Source organism: Rattus norvegicus, chromosome 2 (assembly GCF_036323735.1).
Source record: "Rattus norvegicus strain BN/NHsdMcwi chromosome 2, GRCr8, whole genome shotgun sequence".
Lineage (NCBI taxonomy): Eukaryota > Metazoa > Chordata > Mammalia > Rodentia > Muridae > Rattus > Rattus norvegicus.
In genome coordinates this window covers 238419618-238436368 of record NC_086020.1, presented here as the reverse complement: position 1 = coordinate 238436368, position 16751 = coordinate 238419618, and the positions used below count along the sequence as shown (strand labels likewise).

Genomic DNA, 16751 nt, shown 5'->3' with positions numbered 1-16751 from the left:
GTATTAGGAACAGAGAGGGATGTCGTGGACCTCCAGAAACAGCAGGCACAGGAGTTCCAAAACCCCCAAAAGACAACAACATCTGTCCGTGTTCAAATTCCTTAATAAAGCAGCGTGTATTCCCATGTAATGGACACTGTCATCCTGTGGATTCTTTAAGCCCTCTGCATTGCTAACAAAACAACACAGACGCTATGCAATTAGTTACTCTATTTTTTTCTGGGAGGGGAAGCGAAAAGGAATCATAAATGTAAATATATATTCGGCACACAAGCAATTTTCAAGTTTTTAAACATTTTCAATTTATGGAAGGGTTGGCAGAACAGTGGGATGACAATGACAATACACACACACACAGACTCACAGACACATACAGAGACACACACACAGACACACACACAGAGACACACACACACACAGACACACACACAGAGACACACACACACAGACACACACACAGACACACACACAGAGACACACACACACAGACACACACACAGACACACACACACACACACACACACAGACACACACACAGACACACAGACACACACACACACACACAGACTCACAGACACATACAGAGACACACACACAGACACACACACAGAGACACACACATATACACACAGACACACACACACACACACACACACACACACACACACACACACTACAACTAGCATTGTACTTAACAGGGACTAAGCAATGTCTGCTTAACCCCGGGAACAGGATGCTGTCAACTCATCACCTTTACTTAAGGTGATACCAGAGGTTCCAGCCATTGTACTAAGAGCAAAAGAGGCGTGTAGGTTGGAAGGAAAGCAAATTGTTGTGCGGATGATGTAATGCAGATGATGTAATGATGCTGTGCAGATGTTTAGTATGAAGAGAAAATATCTGTAAATTCTGTCACCAAGAAACAAATTCAGTAAGGTTACAGGTTAACAAAATTGAGACACAAAACCGACTGCACGTTTTACTCACTGACAACAAGAAAATAGAAACAGTAATTTGAAATTGGGTGTCATTCATATTTGTTCCAGGTAAAGAGAAAGGACTTTAATGCGTGCCAAAATCTGTATCATCAAACTTGTTGATATTGACAGAAGACGTCAAGTAAGACAGCCTGAGAGAATCTGTCATGCTCACAACTTGGAAAAGCTGAGATAGTGAGGATACTGACTAACTTCAAATGTTTCCACAGACAAACAAGACTGACGCTAAGTTTAATTTATAAAATGGCATGGTATATATCATGATTACAGATTTACAAAAGTAATCTCGTAGATTTTTTAAAATAAGGAAAAATAATTGAAGAACATACCTTTTGAAACAATCCAACAGTAAATTTTTAGGCTGCTAAAATAAACAATTATATATGTAAGCAAGAAAAGCAAAAATAGAAAAATTGACTATATAAAATTAAAAAGACCATAGCAGAGGGGAAAATTGATCCACAGAATAGGAAACCATATCTGCAAAACATCTACTGAACACACAATTAGCAGCTAGAATGTACAAATGCTACAGTGTAACAATGAAAATCAAAGAATGCTTTTTGAAACAATCAAATATCTAATGCTATTTGTAAATGGATGCCTTTAATAGACATGTCTCTGAAGACGATGTGTATATTCTAAGCATATGAAAAGGTGGATGTGCAGAGGCACTAATCATCTGAGAAATACACCCCAAACCACAGTGAGACGTCACTTCACACAACACCCCAAAGGAGGTAGTGTCAGCGTGAGTGTGGAGATTGGGACACGTGTGCAGGGCTGGTGGCAAAATACTGAAACTTCTGTACAAAACAACATGGGAGTTCCTCAAAGTGTGCAAAGTAGAACCACCCTATGACCCAGGCACCCTGCTTGCAAATGCAGTTCGAGAACGGTGGAGACAGCCTGAAGAGACGTGTGATTCCCACATCCACTAGAGCCATGAAGTGAAAACAACACAGATGCCATAAAGGAGCCAACAGAGGGACGCGGTGGGATCCATCCACACAGTGCTTGCTACTCAGCCTTCAGGTGGAGGGGAAATCTGACCCCTGCTACATACAGCAGGGTGAACCCTGAGGGCACTGTGCTGAGATAAACGGATACGAGAGGCACACAGCTTCTGACTCCGTCCCCCTGAGATCCTATCTCATTAGATCAGTATCTAACATATTTAAATTCATAGGCACAGAAAGCACAATGTTGGCTACCTGTGGCTGAGATCAAAAAAAAGAGGAACGACATACTTTCCCAGACACAGAGCGAAGGTCTGAAATCTTGGCCAGATCCAACTCTGGTATACTATGGTTTCGCATGTATGTGTTTTGTGCACGATAGTTCCGTTCATAAACTAGGCACAGTAGGAAGTCAACAAGGACAACTCAGAGTGAAAAAAAGACAGCCCAACGATCCGACCTGTAAAAGGCACAGGAATGTCCTTGTTCATACCTCACTGTGCTCACGGCCATGGAAACCACTGCCCATGATTGTTTTCTTTCTTATTGGGCGTTCTTGCCTGGTCGCTTGGGTATTTCTTACTTCTTCTTGCCACATCTAAGTCCCCAGAGCCACTGCCTGCACGCTCTGGAGCCTCGCTACTCAGAACCGTGAACCATTATTTCAAGAACTTCCCACTTGATATTTTTTTAGACCACGGTTATCCATTTGTAAATGAAACCATGAAGGATGACATCATAGACCAGCAGTGACTGCTGTGTTTTTTTTTTTTTGTTTGTTTTTTTAGAAAACACTACAATCACTTTCATATTGACACAATTAGATAAGAAGATGAACAGTTCATTTTGGTATCATCAGCCAAGTTTTGAAGATCCAAAATTTATATTCAATGATACATAGTATAATAATACTGAGTATACATTTTTGGGTTTTATGAGGTTTTTAGATATTATTTTATTTTTAATTATAATTATTTTAATCGTGTGTGTGTGTGTCTGTGTGTGTGACTGTGTCTGTGTGTGTGTCTGTGTGTGTATGTGTCTGTGTGTGTATGTGTCTGTGTGTGTGTCTGTGTGTGTCTATGTGTGTCTGTGTGTGTGTATGTCTGTGTGTGTGTGTCTGTGTGTGTGTCTGTGTGTGTGTTTGTGTGTGTGTCTGAGTGTGTGTGTGTGCATGTCTGTGTGTGTGTCTGTGTGTGTGTCTGTGTGTGTATGTGTGTGTATGTGTGTATGTGTCTGTGTGTGTCTGTGTGTGTCTGTGTGTGTGTGCGCGTGTCTGTGTGTGTGTCTGTGTGTGTATGTGTGTGTGTCTGTGTGTGTCTGTGTGTGTGAGTGTGTGTGTGTCTGTGTGTGTGTATGTGTGTGTATGTGTCTGTGTGTGTCTCTGTGTGTGTGTGCGCGTGTCTGTGTGTGTGTCTGTGTGTGTCTGTGTGTGTGTCTGTGTGTGTGAGTGTGTGTGTGTCTGTGTGTGTGTATGTGTGTATGTGTGTGTGTATGTGTGTGTGTCTGTGTGTGTCTGTGTGTGTGTCTGTGTGTGTCTGTGTGTGTGTCTGTGTGTGTGTCTGTGTGTGTGTGTGTGTGTGTGTGTCTGTGTAGGTTTGTGAGAGCAGGGGGCCACAGAAGGCAGAAGGATGTGTTAGATCCCTCGGAGCTAGAGTTACAGGCAATTGTGACCTGCCTCACAAGGGGGGCTAGGACCCAAATTTGGGACCCATTCCAGCACAATGACTTAACCACCGAGAGATCTCTCCACCCCCCACATGCATTTTCTTAAAGTTATTCCCAATAGAAAGTGCTTTTTAACATTCACACATTCTGTATCTTTATTGCTCTTATCCCTTGCATGTTCTAGAAACAACATTCTCAAATTAAGTACCAAATGGAAACACATATGCTATGCTTAACTAATGAGGAATTCATGTTATACTTAATACCGAGACAAGGCTAAAAACGGCTCTTGAGACACACACACCCCCAAATAAACTTTTTAAAAATAAAATGTCTCTTTTTCCAAAACAACAGCCCCAAAACACAGGGAACAGCAACCATTTCATTACACCAAATGTCTGTTTGGTATCAGTTTTAGACAGGTGAAAAAAGATTTTTGCTCAGATATAATCTAATATTATTTTAACTTTTAAAGCCATGTATATATTGTTTGTATGTGCATATGCACACTATTAAAGGAAAGTCACACATGTACATGGGACAAATAGAATCAGAGGAGCCCTTAGGAAGTAATTTCCCTCACATGGGTCATATGGGTTCGAGAGTTCAAACTTGGGTCTCTCGCTTGTGAAGCAAGCACTTCTCCTGCTGAGCCAACTCTCTGACCCAAGCTCATTACTGATTCTGAGAAGCACTGGTCCTTCCCTCCCTTACAGCCTCCCTTAGTACTTAAGATGCCTGTTTTCTTTCAACTTATCTCTGTCGAGTTCTAGAAATGATATTTCATACTTTCCAAAATTAATGGGTTTAAATGTGAACTATTGATCACGAAGGTATTCAATAAATTAAGTTTTTCTCAAGCGCCCTAAAGGAAGTGAAACCAAAAGACTATTAATAAAAGCCAGCCATGGGCATCCTCTTCATTTCCTATAAGGTACGAGCAGTGGAGAAGCAATACCGAGACATGTATTTAGAGGGACGGTTATGGGCCAGGTGCTGGTTCTCTGTACGCCAATGTCTGCTGGCTTTGTGTCTCTTTAGTTCTATTTTTCACATTGTTAAAATGATTCCTGCCCATCATAGGATTGTAGATTATGTCACTCATGATTATTCTGTGGATGTGATCAAGACTAAGTAAATATACTCACAGATGGCTCATGAATATTAAACCAATTGACTACAGAAAAGGGTTCAGTTCCCATCTTATCCCTTTCCGGGACTATTCCAGGGCCATTAGATAGCTGCAGACTGTACCAGACACAGACTAAGAACTAACTTAACTATTCTGCTTCTCCAGTTATCACTCCAGATGTTCCATGTGGCCATATGTTTTATCTAATGGGTCCTTTGAAGAGTAGACTTTCAATTAGGACAGAATTATGCACTAAGATGTTTCCAGGAAAGGCAGTGACAAACCTACAGTTGCTTTTCTCACCAATATTCCACATTAAAATACGGTAAGGCAATGCCAATTAAGTTCTGCATGCAGTTCAAGGAGGAATACTTAGAAAAGAGAGATGGAATTACCTTTAATGAGAGTGTCTAGGGATGTCCACAAGCCAGCCACGACCTACAGCCAAGGAGTGATCTTGAAGATGCCACCTGGATTGCTGTTCCCTCACCGGCTAAATCTACAGATGTCCTACTTGCTTTAAACGACAGCTTCGCTGCCCAAATGCTAACGGAGGAGGGAGGAACTTTCAACATAAAAATAAAGTTTTAAAAAAGAAACCAGGCTATTTTCATCCTGTCGAATAGGCTGTGTGGTACCAGTTCACACTTCACAAGGCAGTGGGTGAGAGAGCTAGAATTGTTCAAAAATAATCCTTTGTCAAATGCAACGTTTCGTTTCACACGGCCAGGCAGAGGGACAAAAATAACACAGGGCTGGTAGCTTAGGTGTCCCAACAATTGAGAATCAGCAGCCAACGTGGCAGCTTTGCATATCGACAATATCATTAATTTCAGGGCAGGGATAAGCGATCCCAGAGACCTTTGGGGCACCCTGAGAGAAGACCCCAATGAGCTCTTGACCACTGAATTCTAAAACCTGAAGAAAAAAAAAAGTCAGCCAACCAACCAGGTGCTTTCAAATAAAAGATGTGAGAAAGAAAGGTGGGGAGTTAACACATAAAGCACCCATGCCCTAGAGTCTAAATGAGCCTGTTGTCTTGGCTTTGTCACTAATGGGACACTAGTGGTATACACTAATGGCGGTCATGTGGTCCAATGGGAAATAAAGGTGAACAGGGAATGAAGAGTTAAACCCAGTTACACATCCACTCTATGTTTGATGGATAATGTCTGAGACAAATGGAAAGAGACCTGTAAGCTCCTAAGAACTTAAGCCAACTTTTTCATAATAGGCTCCAACTAACCATAAGGCAAATTCAGCTTAAAATCCTCAGGTCCTTGAAAGCCTAGCTTCCATCAGAAATCATCTCCTGGGGCCTAAGAGGATGGTCAAGCTCCACTGAGGTTTGCAGTGCAATGCTCTAGTCTTCATTGCTTCAAGACTGCCTCGTTTTAGAACAAGCTTCAGCTCCTAAGTGTGTCCTCCATAGTAGTCATACCCCTTGTCTCCCTTCCCCTACCAGAGACCCTTTAGAACCAACTGCCTCAGTGGAGCCCCAGTGTCATAACCCAAGAAAGAAGGACGGAAGTGGATCCCCAGAGAAGCCCAATGAAGAACTTTGGGGAATAAGTCAAGAGCCCAGGTAAAGTACCTTCTGAACTATGGGCTCCTGTCTTACTCTTAATAGGAAAGGAATGTTATGTGTCTTTTCAACACATAAGGAAAACTGAGGCATGGTCTCCTCCACAGAGGAAATTTTTTCCTCTGGTGAGAAATGAGGTAAGAATCTAAGTGTTGGGTGGTGACACTAAACATGTTATGCATCTCCCAGCCGCCACTCTGCTCAAGGGTCATCTCTGACAAACATACAGCAAGGGGTAAACAGGAGCCATCAAGGCCCATCAAATGTGCCTTGTACTGGTGGACTTTGTAGTGGGGGCTCCTGCAAAGAGTTGTGGTGTGGCACGGGTCACTGATTCTCTACATTATAGACTGAGAGAGCTTCAATCCGTGCCCAGCATTACTGAGGTACCAAAGCTAAAGACCTGGGAATGTGACATAGAAGAAGGGAGGCTAAAGTCTGAAGGAGACTGTTTCAGGAAACAGGAAAATGGTAGAGTTGGGCCCACAAGCACATCCCCAGGAGCTGAATGAAGGTTCTCTATCACAGGTGCCTCTTCTCTGGACAGACGCTCCCCCTTTCTCATCAGACCTCTTCTCTGGTTTTAACTGTGTCTTCTTTCTTTAGCTCTAAATGCTCACTTTCTCTAGGCTCTTAGGATGTAGTTACTTGTTCAGAGGAAAAGCTGAGTTGCCCGAAACAGGGCGATCTGAGAAGCCACAGACATGACTAGCATTTTTAACAACACACCAATATTGTATAGCCAACTGCACCTGAACTGGACATGTAAGCTTTAGTAGAGACTCAAAGCTTGCTGAAACCGTCTAATTTGAAGAGTCCATACCCTTTCTCCAGAGACGTCAGCCTATAGATTTAATCTTCAAGATAAAATATTTAGGCATCAAAATGCTCACCAGGATGTCATGATTATGATCAATAATTTATTGACAAGGAGGATTGACTAGGAACTCAATCAGTATGTCTACCTCATGGAGAGCTACTTGGGTATTTAAAATGAGTGCTCACAATTTTGTGAAAATTAGTAAAAGTGAAAAAAAATACAGTAATAGCCACTCCCAGTTGAAGCCAAACACGAATAAAGCTGCCAATGGTTGTCTTCGCTTGGTAAGAGTCCGCTACCTATTTATATTTTCATACTTTCCAATTTGCTCATAATTGTACGATGGATAAAAAAAAATTTAAAGGGTGACTCTCATTAAAAGGAATATTTTCTTTTCACAGAATTTCTTTCCTGCATTTAGTCGATAATTCTTTTAGTGTCCGAAAGGACTCCATTTTCCTGCTAGGGTACTGAGGCAAAGGAAACGATGGTCGGGAGCAAGAAAAACTCACTCTGACTAAAACTATCTCTACTGGTTCTGTGGCTACCTCATCAGACACCGGTCTCACACCTGACCTTCGAAGTTCCTCACCGCCCAGAGCCCAGCACATCTCAACTGACCGTTTCTCTACCTATGGAAATCATCTAAGTTTCAGATGGTCACTTAATTCACTTCTGTGCACGAAGACGGCCCTGGCCGTCTGACCCCCCACCCCCACCCCCACTTCTACGGGTTCCCTCTTTCAGGTGTTGCTATAATTGCTGTAGCACCTAATGTTACGCCACCTGCCGACATTGAGACCATTCTATGTCACTCAGTTTGTTATTTCTGAGTAGGTAAATACCTCTCATCTAGACCTGGAGTTTCTTGAAGTCATAAATTTGGATGCTTTTCAGTAGTTACTGGTCAAATGCACAGGAGGCAGAGAGGAAGTGGGACTCTTCAGAGCAGCTGTACCCTCGGTGGTATCATCTAAGTGAAGCCCGCTGTTTTAAAACCCTGCCTATGACATCACTAGCAGGACCTGCACTTTCCATTTTCTGCTTCTGAAGCAGTAAATAGTCTATTTCTGCTTATTCATTCATATCAATTCCGAGGTTCCTCTTGGGATCAAACAGATTGGATTGCAGTGTGCCTCACCAAGGGGCAGGATATAAATAGCAAATGAAATGACCTTCTAGAAATCACAAGACCACTCACAGGGTCCCACTTCTCGTGCAGGTTTTGTCCGAACAACAAATATAACTCTTTGTCTCCACGTTATGTCCTTACTTAGGCTGTGGACTTTAGTCTATTAATATCCCTTTTAACGAAAAAGAGAGCTCTCCAGGTCAATTGTTCCAGTGCTTTAGAAGTGATGGGCTAAATGGCCGTGCTCTTGTGTGCCATCAAACACTCTGCCAGGACTTAGAAATAGACGCCATCTGTGCATTAGCAACCTGACACCCAGGACATCAACAAGAGTTGCATATCTTAAGAGAAAAATCCATAAATCATAAATGAAAGCAGCCAAAGGACCTGCCAGAGGAGAAAGAAAGACCCAGTGTCCACCACTTCTGCAGATGGAGGGTACAAGGTCAATATGACTGTTGCCCCTGACGGGCAGGGCATCGATGAACAAAACCCATTTCCCACTGTCCACGTACCCATCTTACTCTAGCACATCCATGTTCTATTTAATAAGCCTGTTGTGTGCTAGCACTTACTGGATGACCTCAAACCTCCTCCTTAGTTCAGCTCCTTAACCTATAAACTGTCACCTGCTATGCCAAGTCCCAAGGCTGTGACAAGTCAAGTAGCATTACTTGAGTCCCGGCTTTATTTAACACCGTGCTGTGCACGATTCAGCCTCGCACCCCGTAAACTAGACCACTGTTCTTCCTTTGAGTGTTGCCCAAAGATTAAATGGCAATTTCCAGACTGCTTACTGTGAGGCTAATTGGTTCTCCCAAAACTCGAGCATCCAGTATCTATCACCACCCACAATCGGGTTGTGCATCTCTGGTTTCGGGCCCAGCTCTCCCAGAGAGAGTTGTCCAAATAGACATTTTTTGCTAGATGCTAAGGAAGTGGATGTTCTCTCACAGGGTCATTCCCATGTGTGCAGGGAAATCTGCAGAAAGTTTACATGTTGCTGTCGCTAGTGCTTAAGATTACTTCCATGAAAATTAATTTTATACTTAATACCTAATGATGCATAAGTGGACCCAAGACTGACTGATACAGTAGATGGTCCGTGGATGTTGCAGTGAGGGAGACCTGGATTCAAATTCTTGTTCTGTGACCTTGAGATTGTAATTTAAGATTTCTGGTCCTTACTTTCCAGAACTGACCCTGAGTTGATGTGATAATCTAACTCGATTGCACGCACGCGCCTGCACACACGTGCACACACACATACACACACACACACACACAAATGTGCCTAAAACATGGTTATTATTCATAATCCCTATACATCTTTTCTTTTTTGAATCAGTCAAATCAATGCTGACAAGTTTTACAAAAAAATTTTTTTTTCAGTTTTGGGGGATGTTTTGATAATCAGATAAAGTGGATGTCTAGTGGGATGAGAAGGAAAGGGAGGTGGGGGGAGCGAGAGCTCACTGACACACTTTCAAGAATACACAACATGCTTTGCTCAAGGAGGTAGACACTGGGGCTCGGAACAGAATATCAAGACAGTAGGGGACTGGAAGCTCTGCCCCCTTCACACTACCAGAGCGGGTCTAGAAACTGAAGTGGGACCCCACAAATAATCTGGTCTAGTCCCCCTCCTCCTTCTACCCAAACCACTGGGCGCCAATGATGCTGAATCACGAGCCTGGCAGCAGCCGCCCTCCTCACAGCTTCCACCCTGGCAGTCTCCAGCCAGGACAGGGACGGGGGAATGGGCGCCTAGACCTGGGGTGTGGAGGAGAGGGGCGGGGGCAAGGACAGGTACTCACAGCTGAGGCACCTCTCTGGCTGGATCCAGGGGCCGGTCCCTCGGTGGCCTACACTCCCCGCCAGCGGCTGGAGGCTCCCCGGTCGGCCCACCCCACGGGTCGTCCTGGGATCACCTCAGCTCGCCCACCGCCGGGGCAGCCACGGTTCAGAGCTCAGAAGCTCGACCCGACCAGGAGCAGCTGGAGCAGCTGTCGTTCCCAAGGGGGTGGAAGCTACCGATGGACCAGACCATTTGCCCGCTGCGCCCAGGGGTGCGCGTCGTGCATGGAGGTGCGAGCACCAGAACCTCGGGAGGGCTAGCGACGGGCAGGAAAAAGCAAGGAAAAGGAGGGACCTCTGCCCGCAGCTCGCCCTGAGAGCTACGGACTTCTTGGATCCGTGGCTTCTCATCTAGGTGTACAGAAGGATGAGCTGGGCTTTCCAGGACACCCCTCACCCCGCCTTATTCTTGGTCCCGCTCAGGGAGCGTTCGGAACGCCCTTAACAGAGGACCTAGCAACGCTAGCTCCAGGGTGGCGTCCCCTCCTAAGGGGATGCTAGGAGAGCTGGCTTGACACCTATCTGAGCCACCTCCTTCTTCACCCGGTGACCTAGGCTACCAGGTCCCAAGTCCCTGCGTCAGCTTATCATAGAGGAGTGCCTTAGACCTCGCAAATGGGCTGTTCTGATCTTTTATCATTATTTAGCTAATAATAAAAGAATATCAAAAGTCAATCTAAAAGTTAGACGGTATGATCGAGTGAGCGCCCTCCCAGCAGGTGGTTTGTATGTCTGAGGACGTTAGAGCCACTGTCAAATTCTCAACACGGAAGTTGGAAAATGTAGATTGAAGGGGCGGACACTTTGAACAGATCTATGGAAGAATCCAGAAGAAATTCAAAAATAGTTGTGGTTTTTTGTTCATGAGTTCAGAGATTGCTGTCTTGGTAACTCAGAAATAATCGCGATTTTACATGAGATGAACCTCACATGACTGGAAAAAGTTCATAAGCATGAAATTTCTTTGACTTCCATGGGTTTCCTGCCCCTGTCCCAGCCAGACTCACATTGTGTTTCCAGAACGCAAAGGTTAACAACTATTTAGTTCTCTCCATCCAGAATAAAATTGGTAGTTAGTTATAAAATGTGACTAGGGTTCAGTGCTTAGTGTACCCCAAATAAAATGAAATGTCCCAACTTTACAGTTACTGTTTCTGGATTAAAGTGGTGTCCCCTCGAACAAGCCAACATAAATCGAGCATTGAAGTGAACATTGCAGTGGAAGTATTTTCAAGTCTAGCCTTTGCTTCCTACTTTACTCCTATTGAGATCAGTGGGAAAGCTCCTGGTTTTTAGATGGGGTTTTAAATGGTGCAGAACAGATGCTGACATCTGGACTTAATGCTCCAGGCGAGGGAGCGGGGCAGGGAATACACTGTAAGCCTTAACATAGCTATTGCTGGGACCTGGGTGTGAGCTTGACCTTTGTGAAAATTGGGTTTTATGACGGAGAAAGGATATTTGAGTATCTAACGTGGACATCAACCCTGATGTAGAACAGGGGACCAGAAAGAAGTGAATGGACTTTTCCCAGAAGAGTTGGGGCATCAAGGTCAGAAGCTCAACAGAGCATTCCGTGAGGATAAGGATCTGCTGCCAATCTCACACTATCGTTACTCTGAGCCCTTACACTATGCTTGAATTTCAGGCCACCATTCTTCCAATCCCAAGCAAGAGTAAGAGTCACTCCCAACTTCGAAGCTCAAGACAGGGACCGTTTACAGAACTCTGGAGCAGAAGTTGTTGCTTTTCCGTGTGGCGTGCTCTTGGGATAAGGTAAACAGATGCTGATGTCCACACATCAGCACAGGCATAGCAGCCATCCCCAGAGCCCACGTTGCTGGGGAGCCCAGAGAGCCGGCTCCCTAGAGAAGCCAACAGCTCAACACGGGGCACAAAGCCTCAGCCTCAGCTATGTGCAGCTCTCCACATTCAGTTGTTTCACTGTTAAAGGTAGCAGTAATGGAGATAGAGAAGAATCCAAGAGATGGCTCAAGATAGAAAAGAATACAAAAAGAAGGGACATGGCCTATGGATCTAGGGACTTGATGGTGCTGTGTCATCTGTAGCCACCTATTCAAATCCTATTGATGTTCTTAGCACATGTTTCTGAATGAAGAAAGGGAATATTTTATGACAACTTGGGACGTCGTCCAAGTGAAGGAGGTCGGGTGTCACATGGCCTGCACCCTCTGTTCCCTTTCAATGTCTTGAAAACCTAAATATATAGTACGGCCATAGAGGGAAAAATCACTTTCCAAGATGAGCATATGAGGTTTTAGATCTAAGCACTACTTTTCCAATCCTCGTGGCAAGAGGCAGGTCAGACGTGGGGAGAGAAAAGATTTTTCTGGGGTGAATGAAGCTTGACTTACGGGAAGGATCGTTAGTATCCAAGGTTGCTGTAAGCGTTATTTACATGTCAGCTATTAAGGCAAATTCATTTGTATTCACAAACGAGCATGATCTAGGAATCTTTAAAACTATTGCCTCGAAATGATACTAAGAAAGGTAAAAACGGCGCTTGGTGCCTTTGACAAAATTAAGTTGTGGTAAACCGCTCAGGGCAGAAGGCTTAACAGAGCATGCTCACTCAGTTTCTAACATACGTCAGATTAGGTCAACGTTTGCATCATCCCATATACTCAGCTGAAGATGTGAGTTGTGTGGCTTCTCCTAGTCTGCCTTGAGCTAGTACTTAGTGAATGATTAGTATTTCTGAGGTAAACTTACTACCGCGTCCATCATAAAGACGATGAAACCGCTAGTTAAAATGACAACGTTAGAGGGAAAGCTGCCTTCAAACTTGAGCCAGCGCCTGGCATCACATTCCACATACCGTCGTGGTAGTTTGCCGCTCGGAAAGCAAGCCATGAATTTCATGCCTGTTTGCAGTAAGGAAATCTATTTCATACTTCCGCATTCATTTTTGGTTTCTTGACACGGTTTTGCTGTGAATCCTGACAGCCTACCAAGTGCTGGGAAGATAGGCGTACACCAGTGTGCCCAGCCATACATAGTTTGACATCTATTTGCACTGCTAGTTTCTAAGAGAGATGAGTCATTTCTCACATATGAGGATTAGATGCTAACGCTCTCATGGGAAACACTTTATGTTCTCGGAATCTAAAATGAGCGAAGGCATCATGTATCTAGCCAGTGATTCCTAGAGGCGTTGGGCAACTTATCTCAGGAAATTGGGGCAAAATGTGGAACCCCTATTTTGTGATGCCACATAGTCAATCCTACTGCACAAACAGTTTGACCAAACTATACAAAACGAGAACAATGGAGAGCCCCCTCCCTTCCTCCACCTCCCTCTCTCTTCTTTTTCTTGAACCCCCTCTGTCTTCCCTCCATTATCTCTGTCTCCCTCTCCCTCAGCCCCTCTCTCCAGCCTTCTGGACTTAACTCTTTGCCCCAACCATTAACTAAGCAGGAAACAAGAAATGGTTATTGTAAACCTTTGATATATAAAATCCCCCAGTCATTGTATAGAAATGTACCTATGTGCATAGGACAGCTTTCGGGGTTCTTTTCAACATTTTTTATTGCATTTATCTGTAGATGCATGGCACAGCACCCATACGGAGGTCAGAGGACAAGTTAAGGGAGTGATTTTCTCCTTCTAGCCTGTGGCCCTAGGTATCAAATTTAGGTCAGTGGGATTCATAGCAAGTGTTCCTACCCATTGAGCACCTTCACTTGTAAAGCACTCTTTATGCATAAAGTTCTTTATGTATAAGGAAAATGGTGCTTAAAACTGTGTTATATTTGTGTACAATTTTTGGAGAATTGACATGTTTATAACACTATCATTTCTAACCTTGGTGTTTGTAGTTTTAATGCTCCGAGTGCTGTACCTTTCTTACCAAGCTCACCTAATAATGTTGCATACAACATCTGCCTTCTGAACCAAATATCCTTCTGATATCTCTGAGTGTTATTTCCTGGATAGGCGGAGGACCAGTGTCCTCTGCAGTTTATCTTGTGTTTATCCAATGCAGCCAAATGACGTGCTTGACTACGGAAGCCTTAGAGAATTTTCTAAGAAAGGGGGGAGGCCTATATTCAGGAAAGGTAACTTCATCTCCTTTTTGTCATGAATCCCTTAGTCTCCATGGTGGCTAGAGATGCCACTGTAGGCAATTATGGAGAAGCTTGTGTGATTCCTGAGGTTGAGTGAAGGCTTAACGTTGTGCATGTAAACCATTACTAGTGTGCCTTTCTTAGCTGTATGCATCTCCTTCCTATTTTGCTTAGCATTTCCTTTCCCTCCAATGACTTGTCCTCTGCCAATTTCCCCTTCACAGCCTATCAACAGTGGCTGGTAATCCATATGTAACCAGACTTCTTGAACTGCACCCCTTTTCCTTCCTTGTTCAAGCCTGTTTTGGGGTGGACACTCTTGCTCTGTTACAGTCTTTGACCTGTTTTTCTCATGTTTGGCATCTATACTAGGACAAAGCAGATCTACCTTTCCAGTTGCTGCTGTTGCTTTTGCTGGCTGTGGTATTGTTATTCTGACTTCATAAAATTACCCAAGGAACATCCCTATTTCTAACGCCTGCAATAATTTAAATAAGATTGGAATTATCTCCTTTAATAAGTTGGAAGTTCAACACTGAATTCCTCTGACTGCAGGCAGTCACCACTCGAGTCTCCACTATTGATCTACTTCAGGGTTTCTATTGGTGTTGTTCTTGTTTTTAATTCTTATGTCTCTGTTCTGGTACTATAAACTTTTCATTAAAAATTATCTCTGCTCTATCATTTTTATTTGCCCTCCATTGTTTTAGAAGTATCCCATTTCCCAAGATATCTGGATTACTACATCTTTTCAAATTTTATTCTTTTACTTCATTGAGTGTTTCTTAATGCTCAACTGGAATAGAATGAGATTGTAAAAGTTGTAATTTATTGACAGTTTCTTTCGATGGTGTGCATAATTTTATAAAGAGTTTACTGAGATAGGAAATGTATTTATCTGTATGTTTACATGCCCTAATGAAGAAATAAAATGTTCTCTATAAAAAATGTTCTGTGATGTGAACATATATCACCCCCTAAATTCATGTGTCAAAATCTAATGTTACCAATGTTTTGATGTTACAGTGTTGGAGTTAAGCAGGTTTTTGCGAAGATTTTCCACTAATGGGAAGAGTGCCCCAAACAGAATCCCCAAAAAGCTGCCTGATCTGCAGTGGGAATTCCAAGACAGCCAGTAGAATTTTGTCTCCCTAGCTGGACATTTGGCCTCATGCTTTGACATATTTAATAGACATGGATCTTGGACCACATGTACACATTTCAGTGTAGACCTTCTCCCTGAAATAGGACATGGGAAGTCATGGTTCCACTTCCAGAAAGACGTACTGATGTTGTTCTTAATTATTTATATTTCCTGTCTCCCTCAGAAGCACTACAGCAGTGCTAATGGCTGTTTTTAATGGCTGTTCTCTGAGCTGGTATACGGCCATTTTCGTCCATCAACTCACTGGGTGTCTTGGGGTTTCTAGTTGAGGAGGAAATGGTTTATTTCAGCTACTCTCACATTCCAGTGTCACAGGAGGAATCCAAGGCAGGAAACCAAAGCAGAAACCCGGAGGTAGGAACTGAAGCAAAGCCCAGGAAGGACTTCTGATGACTGGCTCGCTCCTCTCGGCTGACCCAATTTGCTCTCTCATGCAATCCCGAACCACCTGCCTAGGGGACGGTACTACCAACGTGGGCCGTGCCCTCCCTTGTGGATCGTTTGTCATAACACAGCCCCACAGTCTGACCTCCAGGCAGTTCTTATGGAAGCTTTTTTTCAGCGGATGCTTTGTCCTTTCAGACGACTCTAGTTTGTATGCAGTTGACAAAGCAAACCGAAAGAACAACAACAAAACAAACAGCAAAACAAACAAAGCTGGGCAGCACAGCCGTGCTCATCCAGAACCACCGGAGTCCTACAGATAGCCAAAGAGGAAGCTTTCTCTAAGAACAGAGGCCGCTGGTTCCAAGCTGTGGCCTCCACGTCCCATTGTAGACCCTGAAGGAAACTCCCATGCTCACAGATCTCCATGTACTCCCACATCCTCGGAAACAGGAAGATTAGCTTCCTGCATAGTTCTTTTGTGGCCTAGTGAGGACAAGGAGATCAGAGCCAACATTGTCTTCTGGCCTGAACCCGGAGACTTCCAACCACCCTACAGTCCCAGTGACCGCTGCTTTCAGTTCTAGCTAATTCGATAACGAAGTTCTTTGCCTGAGCCTTGGGAGTGAGGTCGTGCTAGTTTCCTTCTTCGCGCCTAGCATTGCTGGAGACTCATTTCCACCCAGCTACCTAGAGAGGCCACAGTCACAAGATTCTTACAAGGAAAATACAAAGAGCAAAGATGCAGAACCTAGACAGATAGTCCAGGGTTGCATGAGAAAGCACATTGGGTCAGCCGAGAGGATCGAGCCAGAAATCAGAAGTCCACAGGAGCTGTGTTTGTACCAACATATATTCCCTCTCCCCTAGGCTGAATTGTTTTCTATAACTCAAATTCACTTTTATTTGAATCTCTCCCTCTGTCAAGCAGTAAGTTAATGTCAATAAACATCTCCCCACAG

General features: G+C 43.8%; 1 protein-coding gene across 16 annotated transcripts in view; it reads right to left on the bottom strand.

The window, feature by feature from the left end:
• Window positions 1–10583, bottom strand: part of Ttll7 (tubulin tyrosine ligase like 7) — a 123511-nt gene extending 112928 nt beyond the window's left edge. For 4 of the 16 annotated variants that reach the window (XM_063282927.1, XM_039103877.2, XM_063282930.1 and 1 more), the window contains exon 1: window positions 10112–10334. The gene's annotated coding sequence lies outside the window, so the exon portion shown is untranslated. Of the gene's footprint in view, window positions 1–10111 lie in introns of all 16 variants that reach the window. The other 12 variants (XM_039103873.2, XM_063282933.1, XM_039103880.2 and 9 more) reach the window with 5 other exon arrangements.
• Between the last annotated feature and the right edge of the window lie 6168 nt (window positions 10584–16751).